The sequence below is a fragment of the Theropithecus gelada genome, chromosome 2, assembly GCF_003255815.1.
Source record: "Theropithecus gelada isolate Dixy chromosome 2, Tgel_1.0, whole genome shotgun sequence".
Classification (NCBI taxonomy): Eukaryota; Metazoa; Chordata; class Mammalia; order Primates; family Cercopithecidae; genus Theropithecus; species Theropithecus gelada.
Window position 1 is genome coordinate 65,983,682 of NC_037669.1, and position 24,851 is coordinate 66,008,532.

General features: G+C 38.4%; 1 pseudogene; it reads right to left on the reverse strand.

Moving 5' to 3' along the window:
- Nucleotides 1–5,413: 5,413 nt before the first annotated feature.
- LOC112619317 lies at nt 5,414–6,406 on the reverse strand (annotated as a pseudogene).
- Between the last annotated feature and the right edge of the window lie 18,445 nt (nt 6,407–24,851).

The window sequence follows — 24,851 nt, forward strand, 5'->3', positions numbered from 1 at the left end:
TTACTTTGCAGGACTGTGGATTTTGTTTTGGTTTACTTATTTATTTTCTTTCTTTTTAAGCTGTTGAACACCCGCCACATCTGAGATATGCATCTAAGTCAATTGTTGGCTTTTAGATTTATCACAGTTTCCAACGGCAAGCTAAAGTTAATGAGTTAATAAATAAAAATTCATCAACATATACATATCATGCCCTTGACAAGAAAGTATCATTTTTGTTGTAAGTTAATGTTTAGAAGTTTTATGGCTGAATTTTGTGTAAAAAGGGAGATATTATCAAACTCAAGTACTCTTCCATTTTTCTCAATTTTCTCATTTTTAAAATGAAGGGAGAAATTAATTGAAAATCTTGTTATTTTTACAAAGACCTCATGGAAAATTCTTGGACAAAACTCTTTAAATTAATATCAGATTGCTGTCCTGTGATGAATTCCACGTGCTTATGTCACTCGAATGAAAGAGTATATTTTTGATATTCCATTGTTTAATGTAATTTTTCATCATCACACTTATACCTGAGAATCTGAATTCCAACCAGTTGCCTACATCATTATTGGTCTTGGATTTTGAGTAATTTTTCATTTTTATCACATATAAAGGGTAATTAACTTGCTATTTTTCTGAACTTAGATGAAAATAATTTAAGGGAAAACTATGGATTAGAATTCCAAAGAATCTAAGCTCATTGAAGAAGTGATCAGGGTCTAAGAAATAAATATATATATATATGAAATATAAATATGCATATGAAATATATATAATTAAGTATATACATTTATATAAAATACATATGTGTTATATATAACTTAATACCAAGACTACATCAAGAGGAATTTGAAGGGTTCTATTTTCTCCACATTTTATTAAACTCTATATTCATTTTTTGAATATCTTTATTTACAAAGTTACATCTAAATAAAAGAGAGACTCAAAATTGGTTAAGGAATGAAAACTGAAAAACAATTCTAAGAAATGCTCTTAGAATCAGAACAATTAACCTGAAAAAGAGGAAACAGAAATCTAACTTCAAACAGGGGGACAGAAGCAGTTATAAACAGCATCCTTTACTGGGAAATGCTCGAATGGAAATAATTCTTAGGTGCATTATGAGGTACAAATTGGATAAAACAATAAATTTTCTTCTTGAAAGGAATAGATGAGTTATATATTTTCTTATTTTTTTCTAGAAGAATTTTTAAAGTTATAGAATCACTTGCCTAAAATAGCTTAAATTTGGTTCTATATGAAGACCAATCAATAGATATATTGAAGTCATCTTTAGAACTTTGAGTTCCTGAAAGTAAAAAATTCATCTCCCAAGCTCTTTAACCTGATGTATAGCTAGAGCAAACTCTAAAAAAAGAAAAGCCTAGATATCATTTTCTTTAATAGGGTGCAATGGTAAAAATCAGGACATAGTATGTCCCAAATAATGACCTTTAATCCCACTAGGAAGCAACTCATTGTTTCTGTTTTAAACATTATAATTGCAATTTTGAAATATATTTCTGGTTCTAAACATAATTCTAACTATATTTTTAGAACTTTGTCAGGACAAAAATTAAAAATTAAAAAATATAAATAAATAATACAGTTTTTCTGTAGTGGTATTATAGTGGTTAACTTAGCTTGAAACATGTAAGTGTTCCAGAATATATTAAAATATTCAAAATTCTGTTCATTCACTATCACTGAAGACCCTCATTACTCTACCTTATGGGTAAAATATCTCCAAGTACCAAGAAAGGACTCTGTATTTAAGCCTGCCTAAAATTCAAGGGATCCAAAAGTCTCAAGAGAGATTTGACAAAGTGAAGCCTTAGTGAAAATGTTTGAGTTTTTCCTACTCTTAAAGAATCCCAAGGGTTTTTTTGAACTGAATGTCACTCTTGCAACTGGTGTAGCAAAGTGCATTGATCTCCTGTTGGTGTATATACACTCATTTCATTTAGTGTAGTTTTTTTAATGTAGCCAATCTAGATTTAAATTGAACTTGTCATGCTAGAGTGCATGTGTCCTGGTTCTGAATCACTGCTGTTCTTGTTGCTATAGTGACCAGCAGACATCAGGAGGAAAGTGGAAAAGAGGAATCTTCATTTAAGCAGGCATGTCCATCTGACACCCCTGTAAGCAGTAGTTCTCTTTACTTCTGTACCTTTTAAGGTTAGTGTAGCAAAAGGAGTTATCCTATTTTGCAGGTTCAGCTTTTATTCTCAGAACTTTTAAAAAGTGTATTTTGGGTTAATACTAAAGTAATAATGGTAACAATGCCAGAATGTAAGAGACAAGGAAAGATTATTTTTATTCTGGAGTACAGTTGTCCCATTATCTTAGAAGAGTATGTCATGGTTTTCACTATTTTCATTTCAGTTTTTCAAGCAGCGATTCTCAACCAGGAACACATTTGCACCCCAGGGGACCTTTGGCAATGTCTGAGATTTTGGTTGTCACAAAAAGGGAGTAACACTGCTGGCATCTAGTGGGTAGAAGCTAGGGATGCTGCTAAACAGGCCACAATGCATAAGACAGCCCCCTTCAATAAGAAATTATCTGACTCAAAATATTAATAGTGCTGTGACTGTGAAACCCTACTTTAAAGCAATGGTGGCGCATTTTAAAAACTCATACTACTCTGCGAATCTCCTAGGATGACAAGTTGACAACTCTGAATAAGGGCTGATATTCTAACTCTTGGAATGGGATGGGCAGAAAAAAGACAAGATATTTAGACATTCATCTAGTATATTACTTTTCACATCTGTAAGCCATAGAAAGAAAGAATTTCCACAGGAAAATATTTGAGTGTTTCTTAACCATTTATTTGATCAATCCTATTTCTCTTGTGCAATTGTACAAAACTTTTCTCATTTTTGCTTGTCTTAAAAAATACAAGATTGAGAAGTAGATAAGAGTTCAGTCTTCATCATGTAATAATTTCTTGGTGTCTACACTGGGTTTCTGGGAGCTACTATTTATGATGATAAAGAGCAGTATCGGTTGAGTCTTGGGAACCCAACTTGAAGCCTCGGTGCACATTTTCCTGAATGTATTACATTTTGGAAAATAGAGTTTTGGTCCATAGAAAGTTGATTTTCTTTGTTCAAATCACTTAAAAACCCCGAGTTTAAGTAATTTTATATCAACAATAGATGAATAAGGGAGAGCATACAAGTAAAGTGGGCACCAGGCTATGCTCAAAAGAGATGGATTTCACATTCAACAAGATAAATGAAACTCTTAGCAAGGCTGACCACAGTGTGCTCATCCCACCACTTCCCTCAGCCCTCAGGTTTCCTCTTCATGGACTGTGGTACTGCAGGAATTTACGATAGGGAACATCAGGCATTTCCTCTTTCTTAAAATTGAGCTGGTACAACATATATGTATTATAAGTCTCTGCTGCAGGATAAAAACAAAAATGAAAAGATAATTCTCTAAGCTCATTTCTCCTGAACTTCTCAAAGAAAACTGTTATATTATGTATCGGTCTTAAAGGCAAATGATGTAGGATCTCTTCTAGAATAGCATTTTTGCCTTCTTGGTATCCATTCTCCCTTTTCTGACATCCATCCTTTGATTATCCTTTGGGGCATCATTACCCTCACCTGTTCTCAGTGTATATGATTTAAACTGGGTTGGCCCTATCTCCGACTCCACAGGACCAGCACAGACTCATGATCTTGCCAAGAAGTATCTCCTTGGCTATAAATCTGATTCCATGGCAGGCAATGAAAACATGATCAGGCAATAAGATATATATTTGAAGTTTATTGGACATAATTGCCAACTGTGGGATACAAACAACTAAACATTAAGGCAGTACGGAAAAAAAACAGAATCTGGAGAAAGAGAAAGACTAACTGACATAATTTGAGCAACTGGATCCAGCAGCACCTGAAGTCAGATACCCATGGATATTTTAGTTATATGTACCAATAAATTCATCTTCTTTTCTGTTTAAGCCAGTTTGATTTCATTTTCTGCTTTTCAAAACCAAAAGTGCTGAAAATGTACTAAGGGGGAAAAAATAGAAATGTGAAATAGCTGAAAATCAGATGATATTTGTGTCTTAGCAAATGATGTGCTTATTCCTTTTATCTTTCGTTTAATATGTAAACTTAATTTTAAAGAAATGTTTCAACCAATTTAGCCAATTTGTTTCTTGTCTGACACTCTTTTTTTCTCCTAATGGATGTATTACATTTTGGAAGATTGACTCTGGTTCCACAGAGAGTTGATTTTCTTTGTTCTTAGTATCACAGAATAGGCTCCCAATGAATAAAAGAAAATTTTAGTTCACTGTTATCTATTGTGTAGTGAAAATGATTGACTCGCTAAACGCCAACCATGAGACCAGCCAATCTTGTTGATTCAACAAAAGTATCACCTGCCATCAAGAAATCTTTTCAGTTCCTGAAGCTAACTTGCAAAATATTTATAATAATCATGCCTGAAAATGTTGAACATAGTTAAGATTGTTTATCTCCTTTATTGAGTAATGATTTGAGAAATAAGAGAGAAGAATCATTCAATCTGAAAAGCAATCTTGAACTGTAAACGCTATTTAAAAACAAATAATTGTTTTATCTCTGAATGGTAAGACTCAGCAAACTTTCTTGACTAAATGACCCTTTGTCAGCTATGGATCTATTGCAAAATAAAATTAGCATCATCAGAATTTGGGAAATTTAAGCATTAATTATACGACAGAATACATTGAGGTTTTTTTTTTTTTTTCCACCAAAGCACTTTTTATTTGAGGCAAAAAGAAGTCTTGCTGAAGGGATTACAGTTCCAAGCAGTCAAAACTCAACTGTTGTGGCCAGGTGCAGTGGTTCTCGCCTGTAATCCCAGCACTTTGGGAGGCCAAGGCAGGAGGATCATGAGGTCAGGATATCAAGACCATCCTGGCTAACACGGTGAAACCCTGTCTCTACTAAAAACACAAAAAAACTAGCTGGACATGGTAGCAGGCACCTGTAGTCCCAGCTACTCGGGAGGCTGAGGCAGGAGAATAGTGTGATTCTGGGAGGCGGAGCTTGCAGTGAGCCAAGATCACGCCACTGTACTCCAGCCTGGGCAACAGAGTGAGACTCCATTTCAAGAAACAAACAAACAAACAAACAAAAACAAAAAACTCAACTCTTAGTGGCACTATTTTGACCTGGTATATTTTGCTTCCCTTTGGTCAGAAAAGGGTATTCAGGTTATACTTTCCCCACCGGGGCAAACAGAACAAAGCAAACTGAAAGAGACTTCTACTCTACTGACACTGCTCTTCAGATCCAACATCAACCTAGATAAGTCCTTGCTGGCCACTCTACAGGCTGCTCTCCCACTGCTGAGTGACACAGGCCAGGCCATACTACATTTGCAAGAAAAAAATGAGATAGGAAACACAGGTATAGGTCACTTAGGGATGAGCAGGCATCCACAGCTTGAAAACTTCATGGAAAGGGTAGTCCTTGTGGGAGGCATAGCTCGCCAAGGCACAGACCCTCCAGTTCCTGTTGTAGCTGAGCAAGGTGGTCATATCCTGGCTGCTCAGTTCAAAGTCAAAGACCTTAAAGTTCTCAGCAATGCATTTTGGTGTCACAGACTTGGGAATCACCTCCAAGTTCCTCTGCATGGGGGAACTGGATCAGAATCTGGGCTGTGGTTTTATTGTGCTTGGCTGAGATCACTTTGATCCTGGGATCCTCCAGGATGGAAGGGGCCTCAGGCTTGGCCCAGGGTCTGTCAGGAGAGCCAGGGGGGCTATAGGTGGTCACCAAGATGCCCTTGGACTGGCAGTACGGGAGTGAGGTACGGGTGGCACTCAATCTGGTTAACCGCTGGTTTATACCTTAAGCCAGGTTTCTTTAAGATCCTCTCCACCTGGAGATGATTACAGTCGGAGATGCTAATAGCTATCACCAGCCCTTCATCCACAAGCGCTTCCATGGCTGCCCATGTGTTCACAATGTTGGTGTCATTGGGAACGATGTTGTCCGACTCGTCCAATGGGAAAAATTCCTTTCCAGGCTTAAAGTCGGTCAGCCAGTGAATAAGGTGGAGGTCCAGGTAGTCCAGCTTCAGGTTGCTGAGCATCTTCTGGCAGGATCCTTTCACCAGGACCTTCTTATGGTACGTGCACCCCAGCTTGCTGATAAGCCTCTGGCTTCACCACCTGCTCCCTAAGCTGCTCCTGAATGGCCACCCCCACCTCATTCTCATTCTGGTACATGTAGGTGCAGTCGATGTGGGGGTACCTGACATCGATCGCCACCTTCACAGCCTTGGTTACCTAGCTCAGAGGGGACTTCCAGGTGCCCAGCCCCAGGATGGGCATCTCGGTGCCATTAGTGAGGACAGGGTGGCTCGCCACGGCTGCTGCGCTCCCCAGACCCCGCCCAGAACCGTACATTGAAATTTTTAATATCTAAGTTTTCAGGAAAACCCAAGTGGCAATTAGGAATGCAAAGTTTGGGGAAAGTTTTCATTCGAATACAAATATTGTTATTATTATCTTTAAGTCATGGTTCCTCAACATTGGCTGCATATTGGAACCAGTTTGGTTTTAAAAATACTGATAATTGAGATACATTATATGGAGTACTGCCTGCATTAGGGAGGTGTTTAAAAATCTCTCCAGGTGATTCTAATGTGCAAAGTTTGAGCATAATTGCTTTAAGTCAATGCTACCATTTTAATGCTCATATAAATCACCTGGGGGTGTTGTTAAACTCAGTTTCTGATTCAGTGGGCCTAGAATGCAGTCCAAGATTCTGCATTTCTAACTCTGTGGTTGCTGGTGTGGGTACCACATTTGTAGTAGCAGGGATCTAAGGCATTGGTTGCTTTTTTGGAGTAAATGCGTATAAGAGAATTTTCTAGTGTCCAACCACTGCCTGTCTTAAGACTGGAAATCACTTGTGATGAGGAGGTTTGTGGTAATTGAACTTGACCTGTAGAGGACATTCTATTATAATGAAGACTTGTTGAGAGTTGCTATTCCTGCTGATGGTACTACCTTTGCAAAGGGTGCAGGAAAGGAGAACTGGGGTGCTACCAAGCTTTCTGATTTCACACCCTCTGGCTCTGTTCAAAGGGGTGCTTGGCAAAATGGCAAAGCTTGACTTTTATACCTTCACCCACGCCTTGCCCTACTCCTTTTCTCCTGGCCTACTAGCCAAGCCAGCCACCTTCCTGCAGCCAGTTTCTCTACTTTACTAATTAAAATACAGTTTTGAAGATCTTACTCCCTCCAGTTGCACCCCAATGGAAGGCACTTAATTGATTCCAGATTGGCAGCTCTCTTAGTGGATAATTCAGGAATGTTATGAACTTCTGTTTGAAAGTGGAGATGAAATCTCCTTTCTTTTGCCTTATATTCAGTGTTCTACTGACTCACCGCTTCCAAAAACAACATCCTTTTCTGAAATAAGATGTAGTTGCAAATATATTATAGTTTGTGATATATTAGTACCCACACCTTATTATAGCCCATGAGCTAAGGTGCTAACTTCAACAAAGATCCCAATCCCTACGTCTCAAAAACCCTAATCAAATTCGGTTTGGTCTACTTAAATAGTAGACAACATAAACATAACAACATGGGGAAATATTATTTTCTTAGCAGCAATATCATCCCCAAGGAAGTGGTTTTTTGGGGGTGAATGTTTTTGTTAAGTTTGGATAGAGTAGGGAGTGAGATCTTTTAAGGACACACTTAAGGAAAAAAATTACAGTTTGCTCTTAGAGTTAAATGAAATGCACTTATTTGGCCAAGTGTGGTATATGAGTTGAGCACAGGAGCTGAGAACAGCAGAAAAGATTTTTGGCAGCTGTATCAGGAAGGGGGAAGAGAGATGGCGTTACTAACGGAGAGAATAATTTGTTTAGGGCAGGTGGAGATTAGATATCTGGAGGAAATTTCAGTGCATTTAAAAAATGTTTTGTCTTTAATTTTTATGGATATATAGTAAGTGTATATACTTATGGAGTACATGAAATGTTTTGATAGAAGCGTGCAATGCGTGATAATCACATCATGGAAAATGAGGTATCCATCCATTCAAGCATTTATCCTTTGTATTACAAGCACTTCTGTTACAATTTTTCATTTATTTTAAAATTTACAATTTTTATTGACTATCATCACCCAGCTGTGGTATCAAATACTAGGTCTTATTCTTTCTAACTATTGTTTTTTGTACCCAAATACCCCCTGCGCCTCCTTACTACCCTTCCTAGGCTCTGGTAACCATCCTTCTATTTTCTATATCAATGAGTTCAATTGTTTTGATTTTTAGATCCCACAAATAAGTGAGAACATGTGATGTTTGTCTTTCTGTGCCTGGCTTATTTCACCTAACATAGTGACCTCCAGTTCCATCCATATTGTTGCAAATGACAGGGTCTCATTCTTTTTTTATGGCTGAATAGTACACCATTGGGTATATGTATCACATTTTCTTTCTCGGTTCATCTGTTGATGGACATTTAGGTTGCTTCCAAATCTTGGCTATTGTGAACAGTGCTGCAACAAATGTAGGAGCTCAGATATTGTTTCGATATACTGATTGCGTTTCTTTTGGGTATATACCCAGCAGTGGGCTTGTGGGATCAAATGGTAGCTCAATTTTTAGTTTTTTTTGAGGAACCTCTAAAATGCTCTACATAGTAGTTGTACCAATTTACATTCTCACCAACAGCATACAAGGGTTCCCTTTTCTCCACATCCTTGCCAGCATTAGTTATTGCCTGTCTTGTTGATATAAGCTATTTTAACTGTGGTGAGGTGATATCTCATTGTAGTTTCAGTTTGCATTTCTGTAAGGATCAAGATGCTGGGCACCTTTTCACATGACTGTTTGCCATTTGTATGTCTTTTGAGAAACGTCTATTCAAATTGCTTTGCCGTTTTTAAATTGGATTTTTAGATTTTTTTCCTATAGAGTTGTTTGAGCTCCTTATATATTCTGGTTATTAATCCCTTGTCACTGGGATGATTGGCAAATATTTTCTCCAATTCTGAGAGCTTTCTCTTCACTTTGTTTATTGTTTCCTTTGCTGTGCAGAAGCTTTTTAACTTGATGTGACCCCATTTGTCCATTTTTGCTTTGGTGGCCTGTGTTTATGGGGTATTACTCAAGAAAATTTTGCCCCAACCAATGTCATGGAGAGTTTCCCCAATGTTTTCAGGTAGTAGTTTCACAGTTTGAGGTCTGATATGGTTTGGCTCTGTGTTCCCATCCAAGTCTCATCTTGTAGCTGTCTTAATTCCCATGTGTTTTGGGAGGTACCTGGTGGGAGATGATTGAGTTATGGGGGCAGGTCTTTCCCATGCTGTTCTCCTGATAGTGAATGGGTCTCATGCTAACTGATGGTTTTAAAAGCAGGAATTTTCCTGCACAAGCTCTTTTTTTTGCCTGTCGCCATTCACGTAAGATGTGACTTGCTCCTCCTTGCATTCCGCCATGATTGTGAGGCCTCTCCAGCAATGTGGAACTGTGAGTCCAATTGAGCCTTTTTTCTTTCGTAAACTGCCTCTCGGTCATGTCTTTATCAGCAGCGTGAAAATGAACTAATACAGTAAATTGGTACTGGGAGTGTATTGGTACTGGGAGTGCTGAAAAGATAGCGAAAACGTGGAAGCGACTTTGGAACTGGGTAACAAGCAGAGATTAGAACAGTCTGGAGGGCTCAGAAGAAGACAAGAAAATGTGGGAAAGTTTGGAACTTCCTAGAGACTTGAATGGCTTTGACTAAAATGCTGACAGTGATATGAACAATAAGGTCCAGGCTGAGGTGGTCTCAGATGGAGATGAAGAACTTGTTGGGAACTGGAGCAAAGGTGACCCTTGTTATGTTTTAGCAAAGAGACTGGCAGCATTTTGCCCCTACCTTAGAGATTTGTGGAACTTTGAACTTGAGAGGGATGATTTAAGGTATCTGGCAGAAGAAATTTGTAAGCAGCAAAGCATTCAAGATGTGACTTAGGTGCTGTTAAAGGCAGTTTTATAAGGGAAGCAGAGCATAAAAGTTTGGAAAATTTGCAGCCTGACGACACCATAGAAAAGAAAATCCTATTTTCTGAGAAAGCCAAGCCAACTGCAAAAGTTTGCATAAGTAACACAAAGATCCAATGTCAATTCCCAAGACAATGGGGAAAATGTCTCCAGGGCGTGTCAGAGGCCTTCACTGCAGCCCCTCCCATCACAAGCCCAGAGGCCTAGTAGGAAAAAGTAGTTTAGTGGGCTGGGCCCAGGGTCCTCAAGCTGTGTGAAGCCTAAGGACTTGGTGCCCAGTGTCCGAACTGCTCAGCCAGGGCTGAAAGGGGCCAAGATAGATCTCAGACTATGGCTTCAGAAGGTGCAAGTCTCAAGCCTTGGCAGCTTCCATGTGGTACTGAGCCTGCCAGTTCACAGAAGTCAAGAATTGAGGTTTGGGAACCTCTGCCTAGATTTCAGAAGATGTGGGGAAACACCCTGATGCCCAGGCAGATGTTTGCTGTAGGGGCAGGGTCCTCATGGAGAACCTCTGTTAGGGCAGTGCAGAGGGAAATGTGGGGTGGGACCTCCCACACAGAGTTCGTACTGGGGCACTGCCTAGTGGAGCTGTGAGAAGAGGGCCACAATCCTCCAGATCCCAGAATGGTAGATCCACTGACAGCTTGCACCCTGCCCTGGAAAAAGCTGCACACACTCAAGGCCAGCCCATGAAGGCAGCTGGGAGGGAGGCTGTACCCTGCAAAGCCACAGGGGCAGAGCTGCCCAAGACTATGGGAACCTACCACTTGCATCAGCACGACCTGGATATGAGACATGGAGTAAAAGGTGATCATTGTGGAGCTTTAAGATTTGATTTCCCTATTGGATTTCAGACATGCATGGTACCTGTAGCCCCTTGGTTTTGGCCAATTTCTCCCATTTGGAATAGCTGAATTTACCCAATGCCTGTATCCCCATTGTATCTAGGAAGTAACTAACTTGCATTTGATTTTACAGGCTCATAGTGGAAGGGATTTGACTTTTCTCAGATGAGACTTTGGACTGTGGACTTTTGAGTTAATGCTGACATGAGTTGAGACTTTGGGGGACTGTTGGGAAGGCATGATTCGTTTTGAAATGTGAAGATACAAGATTTGGGAGGGGCCAGGAGTGGAAAGATGTGGTTTGACTGTGTCCCCACCCACATCTCATCTTGTAACTCCCATAATTCCGAAGTGTTGTGGAAGAGACCCAATGGGAGATGATTGAATTGTGGCGGCAGTTCTTTCCCATGCTGTTCTCCTGATAGTGAATGGGTCTCATGAGATCTGATGGTTTTAAAAATGGGAGTTGTCCTACACAAGCTTTTTTTTTTTTTTTTTTTTTTTTTTGCCTGCCACCATCCACGTAAGATGTGACTGGCTTCTCCTTATATTCCACTATGATTGTGAGGTCTACCAATCCACATAGAACTGTGAGTCCACTTAAGCCTCTTTCTTTTGTAAATTGCCTAGTCTCAGGTATGTCTTTATCAGTGACATGAAAACTAACTAATACAAGGTCTTACATTTAAGTCTTTAATCATTTTGATTTGACTTTTGTATATGGCAAGAGATAGGAGTCTAGTTTTATTCTTCTGCATGTGGTTGTCCAGTTTCCCCAGCAACATTAATTGAAGAGAATGTCTTTTCCCCAGTGTATGTTCTTGGCACCTTTGTTGAAAATCAGTTCACTGTATGTGTGCAGGTTTGTTCCTGTGTCTGTACTCTGTTCCGTTGGTCTATGTGTCTGTTTTCATGCCAGTACCTTGCTGTTTTGAGTACTATAGCTCTTTAGTATAATTTGAAGTCAAATAATGTGATTCTACTAGTTTTGTTCTTTTTATTTAAGACAGCTTTAGCTATTCTGCGTCTTTTGTGGTTCTATATAAATTTTAGGATGGGTTCTATCTATTTTTTTGAAAAATATTATTGATAGGGATTGCATTGAATCTTTAGATTGCTTTGGGTATATGGAGATTTTAACAATATTGATCTTTCTAATGTGTGAACATCGAACATCTTTACATTTTGGCATCCTCTTCAATTTCTTTCATCAAAGTGTTTTATAGTTTTTATTATAGAGCTCATATACTTCTTTGGTTAATTCCTAGGTATTTAATTTTATCAGTTCATTTCTTCAACATGATGTGCACTACGAATCATTTTTCTTGTTGCTTTGTGGCACCTGTAGTAAATGACCCATTTCTTATGAACACAGTAGGGCATTTTGGTATCTAATTTATAACCATAAAATGTAAATTAAGTTATATCACTCCTATACTCAAAATTTTCTAGTAGTTCTCCACCATATGCAGAGTAGAAGCTAATGGCTTTATGGTTATCCTCAAGATCCCACATGATTGCTTTCTGACCTTATCTCTTTTTCCCGGCTTCCACACCTCACTCTTCTTAGTACAGGCATCTACATTTCCTTCCTGTGACCTTTACCTTAGCTCTTCCCTCCCTCTAGAACACTTTGCCTAGAAATAATGTGCGGGGCTTTTTTCTCCACTGCTTCGAGGCTTTGCTCAAATGCCTCCTTCTCAACAGATAGATTTAAAGTGGCTATGCTCCCTCCCTGCTTCCCAACACATTTGCCGTGCTCTACTTCATTCTTGCATACCACTTTTCTCAGTATGCTTCAGAATGTATTTATGTATTATTTTCATCATTCTCCACTCTCTCAAATGCAAACTCCGTGGAGCCAGGGAGTCTATCTATCCAGTGATGCATATTCAGCATCTACAACACAATCATCGGAGAAATAAATGCATAGAAATGCCCATTAAGCTTTCAAAGTGCTCATAGGAAGTCAGCCAATAGCTAATTATTTGAACTCTGCTCATTATATTGCTTCTGACCAGTGGCTAGCAAATTTAGTAGATTGGAAATATATAAAATTTTCCCCAATGACCCCCCCCCCCCACCTCAGCTTCAATCTCTTTTAAGACACTTAATTTCCCTATGTTCAGTCTAAAATATTTGAAGCAATAACATTAAGTTCTTAGAACAAATTTGAGGCTATCCTGGGAGGGCCATACTGTGTTAATACCTTTATCTGTTATTCCTGTTCCCCTACTTCCATACCCTGCCAACTATTCCCCAAGGGTATACTCCGCAGATGGTACCTCCTCAGCCCAGGATTTCTCCATGTTCTCTCCTATTTATTTCTTTGAATTTACACTTGGTCTTTCTGTATCTCTTCCAGTAGTTCCATACCCAAAATGTTTCCCTCTGTTTAGGACCTTTGCTTAGAGTCAAGAATATCAGAAGTTCAATTCTGGCTTTGTTATTACACAGCTGTGCAGTCTTAGGCATGTTATTAATATACTCTAAGTCTCAGTTTTTATGTCTATGATATGGGAATATTATTTCAGTTCCTTCCTGAAAGATGGGGATGACGATGTTGTCTCTTGGACAACATCGACCTCATGGTGAGTGTTAAGTGAGATGGAGCAGAGTATTTATAACTAGGTGGTCCATAAGTGTTTCTTCCCTCTTTCTTCTCCTTCCCCTTTTATTAGTTTCTGTTTATCATAGCATCATAAAATATTTAGTTTTAAAGGAACATTAAGGCCATTTAGTTCAGCTTATCTAAAAATCTGTTTTTATCATCTTTGTGAGCAATTATCATTCCTCCATGATGACTAGAAGCCTTTATTTCCTTCTAAAGCATCCAGTAATCTATTTGAAATAGATATAACTAGTTCTTCTCTTATATTGAGATTTAATCGCTCACCCTAAAACTTTCATTCTTACTGCTGATGTATGAAAAAATCTAAACTAATTTTTACTGCGTGATAACCCTTCAGAGAGATGAAAATAGTTATTCTGTCTTTTGGTGTTTTTAATCATCCATACAAACTTAGCACAGTAATTTTGATTCCTCAAAAAAAAAATGACACTTTTGATTTGCTTCTCATGGTAATAATTTCCTTGTGAAGCTCCATCTCATAAAGCAATAGAGCACCGTGATTAAGGACACAGATAGGGAGTCAGAATAACCTAAGGTTTGAGTCTGAGCTTGGTGACTTATTAGCTGTGAACCTGGGATAAACTTCTTTAAATGTGTGTGTCTTCATATGTAAAATGGATAATACTAATAAAAGGTATTCCACGGGGGCTGCTGGGGGTTAAAGCAGATGCTGTGTTTAGCACACTAAGCACAGTGCCTGGCATGTGGTTTTTGATGTGTGTCAGTGGTTGTTGAGTCCTGCCTGTCAGACACAGCCTGTGTGGTGCAAAACTTGAGCAAGACTATCTCCGTTTGTTCTGGAAATTGTAGTTTTATCTATGCAGTCTTAGACAGAATTAGGTTTTGTTGGCACCTACATCAGCCAACTCATTCTCATTCCATTTGGAATCAGTAGTACTAGATATGTCAGTAGCATATTCTCAGTGAGACATTGCAAATGCGAAATAAATGAATAGAAAAGCCTATAAAAGGTTTTAAAGGGATGAAATAAAAAATTAATTCTACAGCTAGCAAGATCATATGTTAAGAAAATAAGTTCAGTGGGACAAGCGTTTATATATTTATGCATCTATTTTTCAAAAAATGTTTGTTTAGCCTCACCTATTTTCCAGACAATGCTAGGTACAGGTATCGTCCCACACCACGGCCTTCTCAATAGGGACAAGTACAACAAAAATTAAATTCAATGTTATATAGACTTACCTATCTCCATAAACTTAGGTGGAAGAATAAAATACAGTATGGTTTTATTTTAATTTGGGCTATGACAATTGAAAGCATTCAAGATGGAAATATTAATAATGTCTAACTGTATTTTTTAAAATGGAGTAATGTGGATCTGAATTTTTTCAGTTCCTCAGAATTGCAGGGTATGCATGTTGAATGACCACCAAGTGACCCACTGACTATGTTGAAGCGATTTCCATGTAAGCTGGAATGCACAAAAAAACAGCCAGCATTTGTTAGAGCTTGACTTGGATTTTGTGAGTTTTGAATTGTGCAAGAACTTTAAAATGCCGCCTCTTCATAAAATGGGACTCTCTTAATTTGTGATTATCAATTCTGTTATCACCTAAAGGATTCTTAAAATGTGGGATTTATGACACCAATAAAATAGCCTTCAAATTATCAATAAGACATCAAAGGATGACTTAGGATGAAGACTTTCAATTACAGTCAGTCAATGGCAAAGCAATATAGCAACCGTGTTAACCATGTGGCAGCAAGGAGTTGCCACCATGCCTTAGAATGCTCATAGCTCTGAGAGTGATGACATTATGTAAGCATTCAACAGACCAGGGAAAATAACTCTATAGAGAGACATTTTTACTTGAACCAGTCTGGAATAACAAAAGGATGCTTAGGGATTTGATGCTATTACCTGAATACTGACTGAGATATCCCCAGAAAAAACTTTTTTTTTTTGAACTGGATACTTTGGCACTGAACATGCAGCAGGGAAAAGAATTAGGATTACACATGTGAACAAAGATATAGTTAAAATATAAAATAGGCCAGGTGCAGTGGTTCACACCTGTAATCCCAGGAGGCCAAGGTGGGCGGATCACCTGAGGTTGGGAGTTCGAGACCAGCCTGACCAACATGGAGAAACCCCCGTCTGTACTAAAAATACAAAATTAGTGCAGTGTGGTGGCGCATGCCTCTAATCCCAGCTATTCAGGAGGCGAGGCAGGAGAATCACTTGAACCTGGGAGGCAGAGGTTGCGGTGAGCCGAGATTACGCCATTGCACTCCAGCCTGGACAACAAGAGCAAAACAACATCGCAAAAATAAATAAATAAATAAATAAAATAAACACATATAGTTATTAAATATTAAAAGAGATTTAACACAAAGGCTGACAATTTCTACCCAGCGATTTCAAGGAGAGGAAAAACTGAGTCTAATGAAAGGGAAGTTGTTCCAAGTGAAAAGTTTGGTTTTTAGAGTAGAAATGTTGTCTACTCCATTGCAGGGGTCCAGGGTCTTTCCTTCTCTGCCCCAAGTATGAGAGAGATGCAGTGTAGCAAAATTTAAGTTTACTTCTTGTGGTGTACGAAGTCAAAGATGCTCACTAGGTGTGATTCAGGAAACATGGAGTCTCTAACTGAAACACAGAGTGGAAGGGTGGTAGAGGGGTTTTTCTTTTATTAATTTTAATTTAATATTCAAATAGAATGTAGTCAATAAAGATTTATGTGTTCATTTATTTTTAAGCATGAAAGGTCTGGTCTGAACTTCACACAGTGTAAGAGAAGGCAATGCATTATAGTGAGAAAGATATGGACTTAGGAACCTAATTTCTTTTTCTTTTTTTTTTTTTTTCTAGACAAGGTCTTGCTCTGTCACCCAGGCTGGAGTGCAGTGGTGCAATCATAGCTCACAGCAACCAGCATTTCCTGCACTCAAAGATGCTCCTTCCTCAGGCTCCTGAGTAGCTAAGATTACAGACATGCACCACCATGCCCAGCTATTTGTTGTTGTTGTTGTTGTTGTTGTTGTTAGTAGTGATGAGGTCTTGCTATGTTGCCCAGGCTGGTCTCGAACTCCTGAGCTCAAGCAATCCTCCTACCTTGGCTGCCCAAATTGCTGGGATTACAGATATGAACCACCGTGCCTGGCCAAGTACCAAACTTCTTGGGTGAGTGTCCCAGCTATAAATAGAGATAAAAACAGTACCTACTTACAGGGTTGTTGTAAAGTTACATTAATATAGGCATAGAGCTTAGAACAGTGCCCGACACATATAAGCACTCGCTATATATTGCCTATTACTATTACATACAAAAGCAAAACAGAACCAGCTCACAATCTTTGAAAATACCATCTTGCCTTTCAGTTTCCTCCTAAAAGTTTAAAAGCGGAATAAAATATGTAATAGAACAGAATTAATTCCCAAGTAATCAAAATATCCTGCCTTTCTCTGTAAATGTGGTAAAATAAACATAACAATGGAAGCCCTTTCCTACCGCTCTCTCTTTCTCTGCATCATCCCAGGCTCCCAATAAAATGAAGAAAAGGATAAAGAAAGTATAATAGGAAGTAACAGGGGCTCAGCCCATCCCAAAATGTTTATGGAATATTTAAAAGTTAAAACATCGAAAAAGAAAAAAAAAAATGCTGACCCGTTTAAAATAAATTGTTTCCAGAAGGAAGAAAATGCAGCACAGAGGAATGCATTGCAGAAACCCCCTATAAGTGACAGGTTTAAGGCAGGAGCAAACGTGGTTCACGGAAGAGTCCATGAAAAGTGTCAGGCCCTGGACACCACCCAGTGTAGGAATACTTCCTGAATACTTTAAGGGCAGTGAAGCCCTGCCAAACAGCTGGCTACTTGAAAACCAACATCCTAGCAAGAACATCCATGCTGAAATTTCCCAAAATAACACAGGGTAAAAACATTCCTTCAGTTCAGAAAAGCTTGCCAATGTTGCTGTCCTTACTGCCTTTTAGCGAGTGGCAATGATTTCCCCTGCTGTTCTCTGTCTGCCTAGATCCTTTTTCCCAATCTTCTTCTCAGGAGAGGTGACTCTTCCTCATTTATCAGATCCCAGTATTCCTTCTGAAACCTCTTACCTGTTCAGGCCAGCTCCCTAGGTAGCCTCAAGGGAAAGTATTTAATGAACCTCTTTACCCAGGGAAGGCTTTAAAAGGTAGCACTTTAGCCGAGAGAAAGAGACTTGGAGCCTGTGATCACATCCACTTCATTTCTGGATGTATTCTGGAGACCCAAACGCTAGCATCAGCGAGGATTCTAGATAAATAGGTAACTATTGTGCTTCTCCCTACTTCTACATTTATTTCCAGTTTACTCATTTTCTTTCTTTTCCACTCCCACCTACTTAAGAAATGGTTGTTTTGCTGAGTCGATTGTTTCTAGGAGGTTTCCCCACCTGCTTTCTGACTCTCAGATCAGGGTGCAGAAACATTTTCAAACAGTCCTTTGGGAAGGAGCTGGTGCTTGCCGTTTTCTCCAGATAAGTGTTAGCTTTTGTTTATTTAATGGATCTCTGGCTTAGGCCTTTTTGGTATTCTTTATGGTGGAATCCAAGCTTGGTTAGAGGGAGTGGTTTCTAAAATGTAGGGGAGGTGATAAGAGACCTGAACCTGCCAGGATTATTCTATATGTCAAAATTGGTATGTTAGGCATGTACATTTTTAAGTTTTATTGATAATCAGTTGAAATGTGGTTGTTATAGCACAATATTATGCAACCAAACATTAAAAAAAATCTTTACATAGGAAAACTTAGTTTTAAAAAGGTCCAAACAGACACACACACACATATACACACAAACACAGAAAATAATATTAAAGTTATTTAAGTCTAATTGGATAGCTTTTTGCTCCAACGTTCATTTGAACTTGGAAACAACGAACAAATGTGCCAAGTCAAAGGAATGATTTTTCCTCTTTCTCTCTGTCTCTCTTTCTCTCTTTCTTTTTTAAACTAGTCATCCTGGTTTTAAAACATGAGATACAAGTCATCAATTTCACTGTGACTTAGCAATTTATTTACACAGTTTTACTGCTTTGGACATAACACAGCTGAGTTTCGAGCTTGACAAAATATTGTTATCCACATAATTCATTTTCTGCTGCTTCAACAAGGCGTTTGGATTTGTGGGAACTCCCATTTGAGGTTGAAATTGAATTGAAAATTCATGTGAAAGCTACACAGATGAGGCAAATCTGACTTCAGGGAAGCGTCCATTAAATTTACTCGCTAGTCTCCAGCATGAAAACCTGCTCCTAAAGCCTTGAAAATAGCTCCTATTATCATATCGATTGGAGTCAGCAAATATAACTCAAACTTAAGGTGAGTGTAAGGTTTACTCTTGGATATGTGTAACAAATTTCTAATACACATTTAATATATTGGTCACATTGGGTTTAATGTAAGTTACTAATGTTTAACACAATGATTTATTGGCTCTTCAAGGGCAATCTTCATTTATGTTATTGATTAAACTGAAATTAACAATTCCCTATTAATTCATAATTCACCTTTTAGTGGTAGTCATAAAATAAAATAAAGGTTACATCAGTCATTAATTAATTTAGAAGCAGACCCCACATAAGAAGGTAAAATAGTAACAGTTGTTTTCTCATGGGATACCAAGTAACTTCACAGCCAAAAAAAAAAAAAAAAAAGTTTGAATAGAAAAAAATTGCTCTTCTTCCCTTCAATGTTATTCTTTTATTTAGAGAAATGAGAGGCAATTTTCTAGACTCTGGGGGAAAATACTTTCACAATCTGTGAAAGCCAAACATTGAGTTTGTTAGAAGATTTTTATATTTTATATAGTATTCCAACCTCACAAATAGAAATACAGGTGTTTTTCAGAAGATGCATTAAATGAAGAGTCCCCAAAAAGGAATTTTTAGGACTCCATTGAAAAGTCTTTCTGTAGATTGTAGCTCTAAATTCAGAATGATACCTTCTTACATCTTTAGGAAAGATGTGAGGGAAACTGGAGAGGAATTTTTCTCCACACGTCCTGCTAAAAGAGCACTGTTGACCAAAGGCTGTAAAATTTATTGTGCTTTGGGGCAAATACTGTTTATTTAAATCAATTAATGCATCCAAGAGTCTCATATACAAGTCCACAGAACAAAGATTAACATCATGAAGAAAAGGTGTTAAATTTGGTTAGCAGAAATGATGAAGATGAATGAGACACAGCCTATGGTAAGAACACGTACCCGAGCGCATGCATTCCCAATGGGAGGATTTTACCTCCAATGTCTGCTTAGGAAGATGATAATAAAAACATGGCTGTGAAACAGGGATCTAGCCTAAAGAGAGTCATTAAATTACATGACGCAGTAGAGCATAGTATTTGAAAACACGGATTCCTGAAGTTTCACCTGGATTTGAATCTGAGTTATTGCTTCCCATGAAATCTTGAGCAAGTCTTTAATCTGTGCTTCAGTTGTCTCATTCTTGAAACAAAGATAAGAAGAGTATCTACCATGTAGCATTGTTAGGTTATATAAAGTACTTAAGACATAGTAAATTTAAGTGTTTTTATTGCTATGTCTATTTATTTTTATTATTATCACATGAATATGAGTTGTCAAAACAGGAAATCTGGGCTCCAATTCCCATTTTGGTATTTATGAGCTTTGACTTTGGGCAAGTTACTTAAACTTGGCAAAATCTTCATGTGTATAAGCTGGAAAAAGTGGAGAAATCCACCTTTTCAGGCTTGTTTTGAGTATAAAGTGGCATAATATATATAAAGTGTGAGATCCTTAGTCACCACTCAAAGAATAATTCCTCTCCCATACGATACAGGCAAAAAGTAAAAAGAAAAAAGAAATGAAAGTCTGTGAAGCTTTCTCTTTCATATGATAATAAACAATTCAGTGACCTCTACATGACAACTGCAAATGTGAATTACTCATATTAAGTATGAGTGCAGAAAACGAAAATGGGCCAGACACAGTGGCTCATGCCTGTAGTCCCAGAACATTTGGAGGCTGAGGTGGGAAAATCACTTGAGCTCAGGAGTTGGAGACCAGCCTGGGCAACATGGCAAAACCCTGTATCTACAAAAAAAAATTTTTTTTAATTAGCCAGGGATGCACCTGTAGTCCCAGCTATTTGGAAGGCTGAGGTGGGAGGATTTATTGAGCCTGGGGAGCAGCGGTTGCATTGAGCCAAGATGGTGCCATGGTGCTGCAGCATGGGGGCCAAAAAAAAAAAAGAGGCCCAGCGCAGTAACTCACGCCTATAATCCCAGCACTTTGGGAGGCTGAGGCAGGTGGATCACAAGGTCAGGAGTTCGAAACCAGCCGGGCCAGCATGGTGAAACCCCGTCTCTACTAAAAATACAAAAAATTCGCCGGGCATGGTGGCTCACACCCGTAGTCCCAGCTACTCAGGAGGCTGAGGCAGGAGAATTGCTTGAATCTGGCAGGTGGAGGTTGCAGTGAGCCGAGATCATGCTATTGTACTCTAACCTGAGTGACAGAGCAAGACTCTGTCTCAAAAAAAAAAAAAAAAAAAAAAGAGGCTAATAGAGAAAGGTAATTATTGCAGTGTTAGTTTAAAAAAAAAAAAAAGTTAGTGAGGTATCCCTATTTTGCAGTCACAAGTTGAAGGTCTTTGATATGGTTTGGCTGTGTCCAAAATTCCCATGTATCATTAGAGGAACCTGGTGAGAGGTAATTGAATCATGGGGGCGAGTCTTTCCCCAGCTGTTCTTGTGATAGTGTATAAGTTTCCTGAGATTTGATAGTTATAAAAACTGGAGTTTCCCTGCACAAGCTGTCTTTGCCTGCTGCCATCCATGTAAGATGTGACTTGCTCCTGTTTGCCTTTCACCTTCCACCATGATTGTGAGGCCTCCCCAGCCATATGGAACTGTAAGTCTAATAAACCTCTTTCTTTTGTAAATTGCCCAGTCTTGGGTATGTCTTTATCGGCCGCATGAAAATGAACTAATACAGTCTTCAAATAGGATCAATTATTTTGAGAGTGCTTATGGACAGATGACTTTCCTATGTAGCTAATTTAATCATTCCCCTCCTCTCCCTTTTTGGCAGTTTTAGTTTATTCTTTTCAGTATTTTGAAGTTGTATGTTGAAGGAAATGGTCCATTTGTCACTATTTGTAATCAGTAGTTAGTAACAACACCATCACACATATTCACGAGATTTAATCTCAAATGTATTCATCAACTACCAAAATCTCAGTTCAGACTGGCTCTAGTCCAAACAAAAAAAAATGGTTAATGGAGGTACAATAGTTTCAGGCATGGTTGCATCCAGGAGATCAAGTCATTTCCAGATTCTGCCTCTCTTTCTTGGCTCCAAAGATGAAGACTGATGATGTAAGGTCCTGGGGAGCCTATCAGGCATTTTTATGCATTATAAGGAAAGAAATCTCAGAAATTCCATGGGGAAAGCTTCTCTTCCTATGTAGTTCTAGCAAGAGCTTCCCAGCTCCAAGACAAAAAAAGGTCTTGCATGCATTTCTGAACCCATCAGTGTAGTCAGGGGGCCAGAATTACACTGAATTGTACATTGAAGGTATCTAGTTTGAAGACTGGTTCTGGAAAAGTTTCTGAGCATGACTTCCTTCCCAGATGGCTGCCTTTGAAATGAAGTTTAGGAACTTTGCACAATAATTGAATGTTATTAGAGTTAATAAAAGGGGGAGTCGAATATGTTGCTCTTGAGGAGAAATGTAACAGTTTCAATGGTATGCTTAGAAAGCTTTTTGAAACTTAGTTTTTATCATTGTTATACTTTATTGTGGGGAGAGAAAATGGTGTTTAAACATGAAAGCAAGAGAGCACAAAATAAATGAAACCCTGTTAAGGTCAGTAGACCAGAAAAAGAAAGCAGAATTTCCTTGAATGCTAATCTACAAAAGGCTGTTTTCTCCTAAGTACAAATTGCATCCATTAAAAAACCATGTAGTAGTTGCCTTCTTTCATCTCTAGAAGCTTTTGATGGGCAGAAATGGAGACATGTGTTCCTCTCTTGTCAATCCCATGATCTTCATTGGTTCTCCCAGCTACCTCATTTATTGGACACACAGACTACAACAATTTGTTTTTGCTTCCTGTCTTCAATTTGTCCTTTAATATTCTATTAGAATTCAAAGTGACATTCTTTCTTCTGGATTGAATGAAAGAATGGAAAGATCACTGGACTCAGAGTCACCTCTGGGGTCTTGAGCAAGTCTCTGATTACACTTGTTCTAAAACATTCTTAACGCAAGACACACAACTGTGGGTAAATTGTTTTACCCAGAGTTCATGAGTGCTCTATTCCCCAAGAGCCCCCACATGCCATGGATTATCTCCCAGGAACTACTAGGATGACCCAGTGATCCAACAACTAGAAGTTAAAAACCAGAGCCATGCTCCAGCACTGCAGCTGGAGGCTCCTCTGCCTGCTTGGTGCTGGTGTTCTAATGGTTGTTAAACATTCTCACCATCACTTGGCTCCAACCCATTAATTCCGTGTGAGACCACTGGCCTTGCACTGTTGGATCTTCTGATTTGGAAGAAATATTAGAAATCTCAATTTATACATCAAAATTACAAAAATACTTTGAAGTTGGAAATGAATTAAAGGTATTAAAATATTTAAAATCAAAGAAAGAGACGAGATTTGAAGAAAGAGGACAGCTTTGGTGGTAGAGGATGATGAGTTAGGCAAAGAAAAATGTTCCAGGCTGAAAGAACAAAACAAACACAAGCAGGAAGAACTCTATGTTTATGCTGAGTTTAAGAGATTTTAAACTGGCAACTCCCAAGCCTGGCCTGGGTAATTTATTCTTGGTTTGACCAGCTTACAGTTTGCCCTACACAGTATTTTTAAAATAATAGTATACTTTAATAATACACTTTAGTTCATGGATACTCTGTAATTTTGAAAATTATTCATCTTTGTTGGACATTTAGATTGCTTCCAAATTTTGCTGTTTTAAACAACCTTGAAAAATATCTTCTATGTAAATTATTTTTGCACATCTATAAATTTTGGACAGAAGGGCACAATAGAAATCTCAGAAATGAAATGTGTGGATGAAAAGGGCATGGACATGGTAATGGTTGGGATGCATATTACCAATTTGCCCTCTATAAACTTTGTACTAATTTACACTTCTATGAGTCTTGTGACTGCCTACTTTTTGTAAATCTTTGGCACCAGGTTGATAATTATATTTTAATAAGCACAAAAATTATCAAATATTAATATCAATTTATTTTATTATTATCAAGATGAAAACTTTTTTTCAGATGACTTATAGAATAGATTTGAACCAGTCTAAAAAATTCAGAGTTTTTATTTCTATTCTCCCTAGGCCACTCATAGAGAGGTTTATTTATTGGATTTTTATCAATAAAGGAAATTCACATCTAGATTCTTAGACTTATTCTTCCACTCCTCATCCCTGGACAAGATTTTCCCATGGTCCTAGCTTCCTTCTCCCAACAATGAATGCAGCTGTGAATGAAATCCTATCAATGGCTTACTGCACAATTGGGCCTGGCCAAGGCTCCTACTCAAGGGGAGTGAGATGTAGAGTCAGATCTTAGAACATCATGCAAACAGAACAGATTTTATGCCATTTCTACAAGGTTCTGTCTGGGTTCAGCTCTTAGACCTTTTGTAGGCTTCCCTCTTCATATCCCTCTCCATAAAAGCATGGCTTACTCCTAATTGGTCCAACCCTAATCAGAATTTTCCCTTAGGAGCTGGAGCATATCTCTCAGTGCCTTATCTTCCTGAACCAATCTGGGGAGTATATAGAATATAGAACTAATGACTAGTGGCCCAACTGATAGAAAATACAAATTTAGAAAATCTAAACTTTTTCTGTTCGAGTTGTGCCAGCTTTTTTTCCTGTAGCAGATATTGGGTATATAATGATGAGTAAGATCTGAAATGATACCCATCTGAATGGTGCTTAAAATGTAAGCTTAGGCCAGGTGCACTTTGGGAGGCAGGTGGATCGCTTGAGCTCAGGAGTTCGAGACTAGCCTGGATAACATGGTGAAACCCTGTCACTGCAAAAAAAAGAAAAATACAAAATATTAGTTAGGTGTGGTGATGTGCATCTGTAGTCCCAGCTACTCAGGAGGCTGAGTGGAAGGATGGCTTGATCCTGGGAGGCAGAGATTGCAGTGAGCCAAGATCATGCCACGGCACTCCAGCCTGGGTGACAGAGCAAGACACTGTCTCCAAAAAAAAAAAAGAAAGAAAAAAGTAAGCTTGGTATTACAGCACTTATGTAAGATTCATAATTGAGTTTAAACAACAACAAAAATGTGATATTTTATTTCAATGTGGTAGGTATTTTTCTTTTTTCTAAGGGGTAATAATCATGAAAGT